This window comes from Harpia harpyja, chromosome 8 (genome assembly GCF_026419915.1).
Source record: "Harpia harpyja isolate bHarHar1 chromosome 8, bHarHar1 primary haplotype, whole genome shotgun sequence".
NCBI lineage: Eukaryota > Metazoa > Chordata > Aves > Accipitriformes > Accipitridae > Harpia > Harpia harpyja.
The window spans coordinates 8,889,422-8,902,904 of record NC_068947.1 but is presented as its reverse complement, the minus strand read 5'-3'; positions in this window follow the sequence as shown (position 1 = coordinate 8,902,904).

Genomic DNA, 13,483 nt, shown 5'->3' with positions numbered 1-13,483 from the left:
CCTACAGCCAGCAGCTCCCTCTGAGCTGGGAATGAATCCATCACCGAATGAAAGAAAACGAGCTTTACATCCCATTTCAGGCAATACTCAGCCCCTGCTGTCGTCCTGTTGATTTTGTGGCTCTGCAATCAGATTTAACTTCCCATCTTTCCGTCTCCCCCATTACTGCCTGTGAGGCCTGTGCAAACAGTGGGGGAAGCGGGCTAATTGCCTCTGGAAGAGGAGCGGTGATAACAGCTACGTTGGAAGAGCCATCACAGGCCCGCGGATAGCAAACTGAGAACACAGGGAAAAATACCCCCTTCTCCCCTGGCTGCTCTTCTGAAGGATTACTTGTACCCATAGGAGGGAGCGATGCTCCGGAGCACCGGGTGCTGCTGATTTGTGAGTGTCCCCTCCACCCGGACACGATTAACTGGAAAATTTACTAGTTGGGAGGTCTCTGCAGGAGCCAGTTTAAAGCCGGCTGTTCCTCCAGCTCGCTCCTGCGTGGCGCAGCAGCTGTCGACACTGGATAAAAATCGAAGAGCGGGATGGGAGCAGCCGGGGCGTGCTCCCGTGCTGGTGGTGGGGACGGGAGTTATGCCGGGGGGTTGCTGGAGAGCCTCCAAGGTGCCCATGCTGCCCTTGGAGCTGGCACCCTCGGTGGTGGGGCAGGAGGGGAGCTTGCCATGAGCCTGCAGGTTAGGGGAGGTTATGCGGAGACTTGCTGCCCCGCTGCGCCCACAACCGAGGACCGCCACGGGATTCCCTTCTGCCCCAGCCCCTCTGGAAACTGTGCGTTGGTGTTCTCGCCCGCAGGCAGGGTAGGGGCATGCAAGAGATTTGCCTTAATTTGCCTCAATTTGCCTCAACAGCAAAGTGGGATAGCTGGTGGGGCCAGGTGTGCACTCACCCAGGGTGCGGAGACGTGATGCAGCCCACCCGGGACATGGAGAAAGGGCCTGAGCTATTTCGTCTTTACCTCTTTTTTCCCTTCCTCCCTCTCCCTGTCCCCTTCCCTGCCACACCAGTCCCACACGTGTCCCCAGCAGCCAGGGCCAGGGGTGCCACTGCTGTTCCCCCGGGCATCCCTCTCCTGCTCTCCTCCCTTCAGGGATCCTCCTGCAGACAGAGAAAACCTCCGGGGAGGGAAGCGGCCATGCGCTTGCACAGTGATGCACGAATGCAATCAGCTCGGCCTTTCCAGGAGCGCGGGGAGCACGTGGCGAGAGGACGCAGCCTCCCTGGGAAGATTATACCTGAGACGCATTAGAAACGGTTGTGGGGATTTTTTAAACTGGCTATCAAGAGCCAGCTTGGAAGTAAAAACCAGTGATGGACAAAGAGGGCAGGGGGAGGCAGGGGATGCCCCTGCCCCAGAGCTGGCCAAATCTGCGTGACTCGCTGTCCCCTTAGCAGTGAGGGACAAAAGCCGTGCTGGAGCAAAGGGGGAAACTTGGCCCAGAATACCAACGGCTCTGAGATTCCCAGCTGCGAAGGAGTGGGCTCCTCTGACCTGCTGGGTGGCAAAGCACTCATTTTTCAATTTCCCCCCAAAAAACCCCAAACCAACAGTGAGAGAGAGAGGACCAGGAGGGGGACAGTGGTTGACAAATGCAGCACATCCCGTCTCGGTGCAGGTGTCCCCTGAGCTTCGGTGGGTGCTCAGCTCTGGGGCTCTGGGAGTTAGAGAGGTGGCTCCCAAGCACGCTCTGGCTCCCAGACCAAAGGTTGCCCGCTCTTCCCAAATGCACGCAGGGAGGGACGTGTTGTGTAAACTGGGGCTGCTGATCCAGGCTTCTCTTGCTGGGAAAAGGCTGGGGGAGTAGGAGGGGAGAAAAAGCCAGCCACAATGCTGCCGAATTAGCAGAGCTTTACACAACAGGTATGGGGAATGCCTGCAATCCCAGTCCGTGCAGCGCAGAATTTTAAGAGAATTTTAAGAATTTTAAGAGCGGTTATTACAAAAAGCTCCATAGGATGCACAGTCCTTCCCCATCAGTGCTCCACTCCCCCCTCCCCTGTGGCCTTTTGCTTCCCATGGCTGCAGGCAGCTCTGGTGCAGCAGCCTGCACTGCTCTGCATTGGGAAGATCTTGACCTTAGCGGCTTTTCCCGGTGCCGGTTCACATTTCGGATGACAATCAATTCCCAGAGCAGAATGTGCTCCTGGCATTGCTCTAGCCACGTGGCTGGGGCGATGCCAGTGGCAAATCTGGCTGGGAATGTCTGCTGTTTCTTCAATAAAAGGGAAGTTAAAAAAAAAACCAGCCCGGCACGGCACAGCGGAGCCATGCCCCCCTGGCAATGCCAGCTGCATGCTGCCTGGTGCAGGACAGCCAGCATGGTGGACAGATGGCTGCTGCCCACGCTAGCACGTTTGAGGAGGGACTCATGATTTTCCTCCATCCACTTCTGCATTTCAAATATCAATCCTCCATCTACTTCTGCATATTCAGATATCAAACAGACTGCTAGGAAGCCTGGGACCGAACCAGAGACATCTCTCTCCCCAAAGGCCATGGGCACCATATGGCACGCTTCCAGCCTCGGAGACTAAACAACTTGCTCAGGGCCACGCTGGGGCATGGGTGTCAGGGCAGGGACTGGACATTTGGAGGAGCAGCACCCAGCTCTGCTGTCAAAGAGTTATGACCACATGCCTCCTTCACTCAGTCCACTGAAAACACAGCAGTGAAGCCCGTGGCTCGCCAGGAAGGTGTATGGGATGGAGGAGAGACCTGCACCACCTTGCTCATCCTCCCCTCGGGGGCATCCATGTCGGGAGACTCGATGCCTTTTGCAGCGACACAGAAATGCTTCCTAGCGTCCGTCAGCAAGAGATGGGACCCTGGCACCCACATTGCAAAGCTAGAGCTGCCTGCAGCGCTGGGCAGTCGCAGAAGACCGCAGAAAGCCCAGGGCTATTTCGCTTCCCTCCCTGCTTTTCCAGCACACACGCACGTGTGTGCTTACACACGCACGCACGAGCACATGGATGCTCTGCGGGGCAGGAGCAATGGCCTCGGAGTAGCGTGGCAGCAGGAGAGAGCACAGCAGGCAGCACGCAGGCAGGGGATTGCTGCGGTGAAATGGGATTAGCTTGGGGGAGGGAGGGAGGAAGAGAAATAAATGATCCTTGTGGTGAGCTTCAGGACTTTCCCTGACACATGTTGGTAAGAAACTAATAAAAATAGGGCCTGAGCATAGCAGGAACAGACTTGCTCCCTGCTTTCTAAATCGCCGCAGCCCAGGCAGGGCGAGGGCTATCGGAGGCCGGGTGCTTTCTTCCCCGTGCATCCTTCGCGGGCCCTCCGACGTCTCTGTGTGGGAGACCTGGGTAGAAGAGCAGGGCTGCTCCGATGTGCCTGGACAGGGACAGGGATGGGGAGGGAGCTGCACCTCCTGTCCCCCTGCCCGGACCTCCGGCACTGGGGTGTTCGATGCTAACCTGGAGCTTAGTGGGGAACCGAAACAGCTGCCTCTCACCTCCCTCTCCACTGCCCCACAGTGGAAACCTCTCTTTCTCCTGGCTTTCAGGCTGTTCAACCTCTTCTGGTTCAAATGCTTCATGAGAACCTCTGGGGAGGGGTTTGGGGGGCTCTTTCCTGGGACCCCATCTCACGGCGTGCAAAGCCGGCACCTGCAAAGCGTGAGTGAAAGCCAGGAGCAAGGGACGAAGACTCGCTCAGCGATGCTGCGAGGGGTCGGGACCCTCGGCTGGCAGCACCCCTTGGCAGTATTTAGGTGCCATACGGGGCATTAAGCGCAGTGGCACAGGAGCAGGAGGCCAAATCACATTCCTCCGCCAGTCCTGGGAACATAAAGCCTGGGCCTGACCTGAGGGCTGCCTGCCTCATGCATCACTCAGATGACAGCAGAGTTATTTTTTTCCTGACAGGACCCAGAAACCAGGTCACTCCGCATGTAAATCCATAACAAAACTGCCTGGGATTAGGCAGGCCACTGAGAGGTGGCAACAGACGGTATTCATCAGATGTGCCCGTAGCGAACGGCTCCGCACCACACACAGGGACGGGAGTGGAGGCACATTCTTTCACGAGCAGGGGGGTTGCTACGCCAGAAGCTGCCGTCCTGCGTTGGAGGATTTGGGCCATGACGGCCTCAGCAGAAACAAATGCCGCATTCCAGGGAGGCCATTCCTTGCGAGCAATTAAAAAATAATAACGTGATAGTAATAGGCAGATCAATCAATCCCTCCACGAGCTGAGGGACCCTGGGGGGAGAGCTGGGCTTTTCCCAGAGCAAACTGGGACCAGCTCTTCTCCAATAAATACAAATAACACCAGTAACAAACCTCAGATCTCTGGCCAAACTTCGGTGAATTATACCCTTGCAAGATGCGGGATGCATATGGGCTATACGTACGCGGCTTTAACTTGCCTGTGCAGCGGACACTGTCTTGGGCTGGGTGGGGGCAGAGCAGCAGCGTGGCTGCAGCAAGCAGGGGCTCGTGATCTGCTTCTCGAGGAGGTGAGCACAGGCGCATGGGATGATTATAAACCAAATTGCATCTCTCCAGTGGCGTGCCTTCCTGATCCGAACTAATCAGCTGAGCCTTCAAGGGTTAAAGAATAGCAGCACTTGTCTCCATGGGCATCCAGGACCTATTTAAAAACCTTGACCCCTTTGGCTCAGTTGCCCAGGGAATTTTTCAGCTGAAAATGCCAGGGCTCTGGGAACTATTAAACCCCGCAAACCCTAGATTGCTTTTATGCCTGCCCCAGGCTGCAACCTCGGATCTTTTCTTCTCCCCTCTGCAAACTGCTGGGTAATGATCCCTTGCGGCATGCCAGCTCACCTCCCCTTCTCCCAGCTGGCAGCCCAGCTCGGCAGTGATGCCCTTTTGTTCCATTGGTGCTGCGATCTGCAAACTCACTGCTAATTACTGCATCTGGGGCTTCCAGCTCCAGCGACAATGCCAGGACTTGCGGCGGGCTCCTGACGGCCAAAGTTCATCCCCCTGCTTATTTCCTTACCAAAGACCATTATCTCTCATTTACATCTAAACTAGTTTTTTATACCAGTTTAAATGCTGCCCCTCCCCCTGTAATCTCAATGCAAATGAATTAAAAGTTCATTCTTCCGATGCTCAAATCCTGCGCACTTTCTTTTTCACTTCTTATTTAAATCACACACTGTTTTGAACTAAACCTTTTATTTCCTCCCAATTATTATTTCTGCTGTGTTTTCCAGAGCCTTACAACACGGCATCTGATTATACACAAAGCTTCGGAATAAAGCCCTGTTTTTTCCCTTCATTAAGGACACAAAGGATTCCTGTGCGAGCCAAGCAGCGCTTTGGACATTAATACAGCTTTACACCCCAAATCACATCCCGACTCTCTGCAGAGCAGATTGGGGAGTGGATCCATGCCTTTCCTTGCTGCCAGCACCCTTCACAGGCTCCAGCCAGCTCCTTCCCTCCCTGGAATTAACATCTGATTAAGTGGTGCCAACATGTTCACTTGCAAATTCCCGGCCGCTGGCTCTGCCTGCATCACGACCGGGTATGTTTCCTGGCTAATCCTGCCTGCTTGGGTCCCCTCTGCTTGCCTCCAAGTTCGTGGTCCAGGGAGCTTGGTGGGCCCACCCAGGATTTTGCCGTTGTTGACCATTTCCCATGGAAGAGCGTTACAGGGAGTCACGTGTAAAGCCTCGGGAAAGCTCAGTCATCTGTAAACCCCACAGCCCGCCCTGAAGCCTAAAATTAATGAACTTGAGAATATTTCAAGCTAAGTGATAAGCCCAAGGACATAAAGGCAGTCAGTGGCAGAGCTGCTTTTAACCCGCATAGGCAGCTGCCTTGTCCCTCCCGGATCTGAGATCTTGTCGTCTGGAAACTGCCTGAATCAAACCAGAAGCACAGGAAACCACCCCGTCCGCAGCACATTTCCCTTATTTAGCGTCATCACGCAGAAAGGAATAATGTATGCTGTGTTTACCGAACAAAGAAGGGAGACCTTTTTATCAAAACAATGCAGTACTGAGCCGGTAAGCTGCACAAAAACTCCTTCTAAGCAAATGTTTTTTATCTTGTTGAATATTCCAGCATTTAAAAAAAAAATCTAGTAATTTCTCTCTAGTTTTAAAAATGCTTCTGATTGCAAAGAAGAGGTTTGGCAGTCACCTGGAGCCGACAAGAAACATTTGGAAATGTGGAGGTTCAGGACAGGTTTCAAAAGCAGCACACAGGCTGTGAGAAGCAATTTGCCAAACGGACACAGGATGGGAGTTGGATCTGGTTTCCCCAAAGAGAGCCTTCTTTTAATATAGAAAGGTTTTGCCTAACAGGCTTTGCACGGGTCTGTAAAGTAAGGATACTGGACTTGCAACTCTGATATCATACCACGCTTCTCCTTTGGGACCTTGGGCAATTCAGGTTATCCCTGCCTCTCTTAAAATCCCTATCTGTAGAACACAGATATTGCTGCCTGCAGTAAATGTCTGCAAAGTGCTTGAATGTGAGGGTTATTACTGTTAAATATCTGTGCAGCTTTCACCTCTGCTGCACTGAGAAGCAAGCCGGTACGAAGGATCCCTGCAACACGCTGTCAAGCAGAGTGGGAATCTCACGGTGCAGGAGTGAACATAGACTGAGAAACATGAGGAAAGCCGGAGCTGCTCCATACCGGGAATTTTTTTCCTCAAATATTCAAAATCTGATGTAACTAGCTGCTCTGGCCGCTATGGGCTTGCCTTCATTTTAGAAACAGCTGAGCCAGGCCACGTGCTGCCTTGAGAGCCAAACCGCCTTTCTGACCTGCTGTGGAGCCACGTGTATGTCCCAAATGCCAGGCTGGCCACTTTTACTTCTATCGCATTGAAAAAAAATTAACATCTGAATCCCAGCGATCCAGGTCAGACTGACCTCTGGAGAATATGCACAAGCAGGGAGGTCACGAAACACCACAAAAGCCACGAACAAAACCACTAATTGGCTTATTTTCAACCGTATCCCTGTGCCACCAGTCTCGCCCTTCTCAAACTGTCCTGTGCTGCCTTCAGACTGCCGACACACAGCCTATTTTTGCGGAGCCAGGATGGTTAACGATACTTTGTGTTACTAATTCTGTAATTCATATTGTTTGTGCTGGCAGGGAATCCCCTGCGACGCTTTATCTCAGCCAGTCTCCTCTGGCTGTTTAAAATATTTGGAATTATTATTTCTGGCTCGCGGGTCCACCCTGGGTCATGGCAGGATTATTCCTGGGTTGCGCACAAGCCCGTGGCCGCCCTCCCCAGTGCTGGTGGTCTGGAACAGATAGGACATATAGGGTCTATAGGACATATCAGGGGTGGGGTGGCACGGGGAGCGCGAACTTTTCGGTTGACTGGGGCCAGACAAAATTAAGGCAAATGGGCCTTAAGGTGTTGCCCTGGCCATTCCCAGTGCCACTAAAAGAGATACTGGGCTGGGTAGGGGAGGGCCCATGGGGTGAGGTGGGGAAGCTGGTGGGTGCGCGGGGTGGGGGGCAAGCACAGGGGTAGAGCAATGCCAGGGTGCTGGTCTGGGGTCTGAGCATCCTCTGTGGAGGAGAGCTGGGGGGCTCAAGCTGCTCCTGGGGCAGGAGGGTGGTTTGGGGAGGGGAGAGGTGCCTGTGTGTGGGGGGGCTTGGGGGGTCCCACCAGCGTGGGGACACAGGGGCCCGGGCATCCTCTGCTCGGCCGTGCGGGCTGCAGCGGCTCTGCTGGCAGGCTGCAGCCCTAAATCAGCTGCGTATATTCATAACTGCTGTGCACGCCGGCCCCCGGAGCTGGAAGGCGTATCACAAAGGGCACATTTTTAACACTTCTTTAATCCCACGATCCTGCGCGTTTAAGCCTGAACTGCCTTGCATTTGAACCTCTGCAAATGCCTTTTGCAGCCCCCCCCCCCCCCAAACCACAGCCTGCTCTAGGGAGAAACTAATTAAAGCTGCCCAACAGGCTGCTAAATATTAAGAGCCCAATAACAGTGCAGACACAGGGACATCATCATCTGAATGACAAAAGCTGGTAGCCAGTGGTTACTGGTAGAGGTACCGGCAGGCTTGTGCCTGCCTTGCTCAGCAGCAGACATCCCTGCCGGCTGCTGGAGCCAGGGGTACTGCCCTGGGAACACCGTGCCTCTCGCTAAAACACCGTGCGGGGACATCTCTCCGGCACTTTCCGCTCCTTATCCCACGCAATTCACGGCCAGGGTGAGGCCGGGCTTGCTGCCAATTCACGTCACGTAAAGCCAGTAGGGACGGCTGGTCGGTGTGGCGGCAGCAGGCGTGGGCTGCGGGGTCCTGACCTTCATTTCTGCCCTTCCTCCAAATATTCTGCAATTACACGTCGATTGCTTGGCGGGGAGAAAAGCAAACACGCTGCGAATGCCGGCATGCTGCGGTTGTTTGCTGTCGGCCGTGGTGTGCGGTGTAGTGGCTGTGGCACAGGCTGCTGCTAAAGAAGAGGATGGGTGACAAGCAGAGCCTGTATTTCGGGGTTGCTCACGTCGTGGAAAGCCCAACAGACCCTCCGGGGCGACTGGCCACAGGCACAAGTTCCAGCTAGTGTTAAAAAAAACCCAGCAAAGGGGATTTGAAATTCAGCTAAATCACACTTCCCTCTGAAAATTTCATTCCTGCAATTGTTCCGAGTAACACGTACGATTACTTTAGCTGAAAGAAATGATAAAAAGCGTTTCGTTTTCTCAGCTCGTTTACTTTCTACATCTGGCAGAGTTCTGTGCGCAGGCAGTTTCACCGTTTTCCTGAGGTAGAGCAGTTGGAAATGGAAGCTGAGGAATAACACCGCAAGATGTTTTTTTAAACCGTTTTGCAAATGGTTCTGCTTCTAAGGACCAATAGACAAGCTAAAGCCCTTGGCAAAAATGATATGACAATAAATAACATAGCAGTTTGCAGTGTTATTATAATGGTGAGAAAAACCTCCACGCTCCTTATTTAATATCCAGATACTACCTTGCAATACAACAGGGGACAATGTGCTGACGGTAACTTTCCTAAAGCAAAACTGCCCTGTGACCTATTACTGTCCCCAACCGTGCTGTCACACAGTTGGTGAAAGGGAGATGCGTTTTCCTTCCATGCTTCCACAGGGATTGCCACTTGCCCTACAGACTGGTCCGGCTCCTCAAAGCTTGAAGTCCTCCAGGAGAAGGGACATTAAAACGAGCCGGGAAGCAGTGCACTCTTCTGATTTGAGCAGATGCTGGGGACACCCTCTGTGATTTAGGGTCCCAATGGCAAGGCCTTTAGTGAGCAGGGTGCTCTGAAAGGACCGGAGACTCAAATCATGGAATGCTTGCACATGAGATGTGCCAGGCTGCGTATTGCTAATTAATCACAGCGTGGAGGCTGCTGGAAGAGGATGCCGTGGCTCTGGCGAGACATGCGGGTTCAGTGCCGTGGTTCCCACCTGGAAAGGTTTGCAGGGCTTTAGCTCGGCTTGCTGGTGTCCCAAACAGCGGGGGAAGAGGCAGGGTGAGGACGAGCAGAGCAAAGCCGTGCGGTTGGGGGGGTACTTCAAAGGTGGAGGGATACAGCCCTCCCAGAGTCCTGTCCTCCTCCTCCTCTCCTTGGCATGTCTGCAGCAGACAACAGAGGCGAAAAGGGCACTGCAATTTGAAACAGCCATAAGCATTTCAGCGTAATGAAGTCAACTGTCAGGGGGAATTATTCTTCACGCTGGTGTAACAGGTCATAAAAAATACTGTTGGGGAAAATTCAGACGAAGCTCATCTGCCCTTTAACGTGCAGGTATGAAAGATTGCAGCTCCAGTCCAAACCGAAGGTCCTCTTACATGATGCACTCTCCCTCTTGAACATACGTGTAACCAGAGTCCCATCCCCTGGCGGGGTCATCCGTTTCTCCGGTGAAGCTAAAGTGCTGACGGAAGGAGGACAAAACCGCTGAACCACAATTTCCCATGTGCACTCTCCGCATTCCCCACACATTTCCATTAGCACCCCTAAACCCACACCAGCAGCCCTGGGGGCTCAGCGCACACATATTGGTTTAACCCACCCTGGCTAAGTGACCGCGACGCTCCCCACTTATTCTCCAGGCATCACTTACAAACACCTTTTCCTCTTCCCTTCCCACTGGATGAGAAGGCAGGGGAGAGGATGGATCCCACGCACAGGGCTCCTGCTCTCCGGTTACTCCCAGGTCACTGGGGCTCGGCAGCCCGGCATGGTCCCCGGTGCCTGCAGATCACGTATCATTCAGAGCACGGGGACAAAGCCCAGAGTGCTGGCTACGGCTTGCTTAGAAATTTTTGAATAAAATGGCTTTTCCATGAGACAATGCAAGCTCATCAGAGCTGATTTGTTCCCCAGGAGCAAAGCAGCTGCTATAAACTTTCACGGAGAAAAGGATGGAATTTCTCCTTAAAGCCAGAGTTTGGAGGAGGATATAATATCAGGCCTGCCTGGCCAGTAGCCAAATGATTAGGACAAGGGGAGACTGAGTACAAATCTTTTAGTTGAGCACAGCTTGCATTTGAACCTGGGTCTCCAACACAGTCAGCGAGTGCCTTGGGCCAGCTCAGCATGGCAAAGCTGCCCTGAAGCATCTAATTCTCAAAGAATCGGGATGTGGGATGGGGAAGGCAAAAGAAAGCAAGAAATGCTGCAAAAACAAGAGCAAAAAATCCCCACAACACAGAAACTGGAAGCTGTCATTGGCCAGGGAAAATTTCCAGCTACAAGCCTACTCTCTGCTATCCTTACTCTGAACTGCTCGGATAACCCCCTAGGGGCATCTCCAGAGTTTCCTTTTCTCTTCCTCCTTCTTTGAATACATACATTGTATTCAAACACCATACATACATACATACATACACACACTGTAATAAATACAATGCATTCTAAGTATCTTACATACAAACTGCATGTAACCTTTCCATTAAACCTTCTGGGTTTTGTGCAGTACACATAAAAGTATCCGCAGCAAAGTGGAGATTTTACAAAGACCTCTTTGTAGAAAAGTTTGAGTCATGGAATCAAATTGTGTTCCACACAAAGGCGCAAAAATGGTACAAAAATTAAGATTTTAATTTTAATGTGATCTTAAATGTTGGTCCCAATTAGGCGTATGCCCAAGTCCCATTGGAGTTAAGCACATCATTTCTTTGCTGAACAGGGAAGGCTGCTGAATCAGGACTCCAGACTGTAAAATTGCTCAATTGCCTTCAAATTTCTGGGGAAAAAAAAATAGTGTGCTCTGAAAGCAATCACAAAATACATTTGGTATTCAAAGAGTATAAGTGAGTGCAGGGCTTATAATTAAATCCTTATCTGCGAAGCTGCTACTGAGTGACTGTACATTCTGGGTAATTTTTAATGGCCTGAAACTCAAAAACCAGCATAACCAATTTTTTTCTTTTTTGCAGAAGACACAGCTAGTTAGCTATAATTCTGCAACAAATCCATTACTGCAAAACAAGTCCCTGATCCTGCAAGCATGAATGTGCTTACTTTTAACGATGCAAGCGTACCAAGGGAAGCCACGGCAGAAGCTACCGGCGTTAACACGGAGCAGCACGCAAGAGTGGGGCCCAAATAAAAATAAGGATGGGGTTGAGCCCTGAAGCATGCAGTGGAGCTCTAACTCTCCTCTTTGGTCCCATGGCTGCTCCTGCCCAGGGTCTGGGACAAAGCTCATGGCAAGGTGACATGTGTGACACTGGTGGAGACATCAGCTGCAACCAGCCACAGGAGGGCAAAAACTTCTTTTGCCCTCCTTCCCCCTCAGCTCCTTAATTATGCCATATTTTCTTAGAAATGGTTTGTCAACTCTTTTCACCTGGGTGAAAAACTCAGTGATATGGTAACAACAGTTTAGAAAATAAAGTCCCACATTAAAGAAAGGATACACAGGGCAAATTTTCAATTCTGGGTAAATTAATTTTTTTAAAGCCTTGTAATTCAAAAGACAACTTGTCCAATTTTGCTCAACCTTTCGGGAAAATTCTGTACACTTTGAAGCCAAACAAGTTTCACATCCAATAATAATGTGGAGGTCAAGTTCAAAATGGAAACTGTGGGTTTGCTTGCTGGAGAAAGGCTACTGTCTTTCCCGAAAGCACGGTGAGACCAAGGACGAGCTCTTCTTGGGTGTCATTTTCCGTAACAGTGTATTCTTTAAAAAAATAAATCATGGCACAATTACAGGATGAAACTTGAGGGCTTGCCTGAAATAAAAAGTTGCACAGCCTTAACTGCAAATAAGTTTTATAAAGAGCTCTTAAGCAGGTCAAAGCATAGCAGGGACACTCTTTGAGGACCAGTTTCCCCCCTCCCTCTTCCTTGGGCAAGGAGCGCGGCTCTCCCCCACCGAGGTGGGGTTTCGGAGCCGTCGGCCGGGCTGCTCCTGGGGGCAGGGGGATGCCACCATCCCCGGGCATTACAGAGAGCAGCCAAAATAGCCCCGCTACTTATAGACAGGCTCCTCTGGGTTCCCAGGTCTCGCTCCCGCTGCCTTCACCACCCTTGGCCACGTGGCACGGGGACCTGTGCTTCTCACCTTCTCCACCCGCCTGCCAACACCACCCCGGCCATAAACCCAGCCGAGCCCTCACCCAGGCATTACCAAAGTGCTGCCCAGGGCTCGGACACGACCAAGCTGTGGCATAAGGCCACGGCGATGGAAAGATGGGAGAGATGGAGGTAGGTGGGAATTTGTCCCAGCACCCTGGGACTGGTGTCACATTCCCTGGCTCACTGCATAGCCGTCAACTCTCCTGCTTACGCCACTGTAGGACTTTGGGAACGCTATGTCAGAGCTTGTCTTTCATGGTCCTGGGCTTTATTTATTTATTTTTTTCCCCTGGATTTTGCCTATCTGAACATTTTATTGGCTCCTGTGCATCGGTTGCTAGGTAGCTCCCACTCCTACTCCCTTCTGCTCACCCTTAACTTACTGCCGATCTCTCCAGTAATTCCCGCATCCTTTAATTACATTAATATCTGTTACAGTCAAATGAAAAAAGAAAAAAAAAAAAAAGGGCAAAAAAAGCACTCTGGGAACAAGCAAAGGCCAGTCAGCACAGCAGGCCTCCATCTTTTGGCTTTATCTTAATCCCCCCTTCCTGCTTTTTCAAGCAGACCCCCTCGAGTCCTTTTCCTTCTCTTGAGAAAAGCCCAGGCATCTCTTGAACTCATTTCTGCACTTTGCCTCAACCGTCTCCCCTGTAACTTATTCCATATGTTTGCTTGGCTTTGCCTTCTGCCGCGGTTCCCTGTTTACTCCCAGCTCCTGAACCCTTAGATCATATCACTGGGGCTCTTTGTTGACTTAATTGGATCATCAGCCTGGCTGTAAAGCTTCCCCAGCCAGCCCTGCTCCCCTCTCCTGGGCTGCTACCCCGGCCCCAAGTCCGGAGAAAAACGTATTTCAGCACTGGATGTATGAATAGATGATGCAGGTTAAATTTAAAATTTATTGAAGCTGATAACCACAGGTGCAGGGGCTGCGGTTCATCTGCTGGA